Below are 1,187 nucleotides of genomic sequence, written 5' to 3' on the forward strand. Positions count from 1 at the left end.
GGTGAAACTTTGTGGTAATTCTTATCAGTCTTTACACATATACTCTATTACTTGACATAGTCACATATGCACTAGATGTGACACTTGTCAGACCATTTTGAAAACAAATCTACAGAAATGTCTGAAAATGTGAACATTTTCCCATTCCCTGAGAGAAGCCCTTACATAACCCATATTTCATCTAGCATGAAAAGATTCTGATGTATGGCTAGGATAAAAAACTCAGGTGACAGCAGATGCTGGAGAGGTTGTGGAGAAAGAGGAACACTCCTTCATTGCTGGTGGGATTGCAAGCTAGTACAACCACTCTGGAAATCAGTTTGTTGGTTCCTCCGGAAATTGGACATACTACTACCAGAGGACCCGGCTATACCACTCCTGGGCATATACCCAGAAGATGCTCCAACATGTAATAAGGACACATGCGCCACCATTTTCATAGCAGTCTTATTTATAATAGCCAGAAACTGGAAACAACAAAGATGTCCCTCAACAGAGGAATGGATGCAGAAATTGTGGTACATCTACACAATGGAGTACTACTCAGCTATTAAAAACAATGAATTTATGAAATTCTTAGGGAAATGGATGGATCTGGAGAATATCATCCTGAGTGAGGTAACCCAATCACAAAAGAACAAACACAGTATGCACTCTCTGATAAGTGGTTATTAGCTCAGAAGTTCAGAATACACAAAGTACAATCCACAAACCACAAGAAACTCAAAATGAAGGAAGACCAAAATGTGGGCACTTCATTCCTTCTTAAAAGGGGGAATAAAATACACATAGAAGAAGTTGTAGAGACTAACTATGGAGTAGAGACTAAAGGAAGGACAATATAGCCTGATATAGCTGTCTCCTGAGAGGCTCTGACAGTACCCGACTAATACAGAAGTAGAGGCTCACAGCCATCCATTGGACTGAGTACAGGGTCCCCAGTGAAGGAGCTAGAGAAAGGACCCAAGGATCTGAAGGGTTTGCAGCCTCTTAGGACAAACAACAATATGAACTAACTAGTACCCTCAGAGCTCCCAGGGACTAAACCACCAACTAAAGAATACACATGGTGGGACTAATTGCTCCAGCAGCATATGTATAGTAGAGGACGGCCAAGTTGGTCATCAATGGGAGGAGAGGCCTTTGGCTCTGTGAAGGTTCTATGCCCCAGTGTAGGGGAATGCCAG

Source organism: Mastomys coucha, unplaced genomic scaffold, assembly GCF_008632895.1.
Source record: "Mastomys coucha isolate ucsf_1 unplaced genomic scaffold, UCSF_Mcou_1 pScaffold12, whole genome shotgun sequence".
Taxonomy (NCBI): Eukaryota; Metazoa; Chordata; class Mammalia; order Rodentia; family Muridae; genus Mastomys; species Mastomys coucha.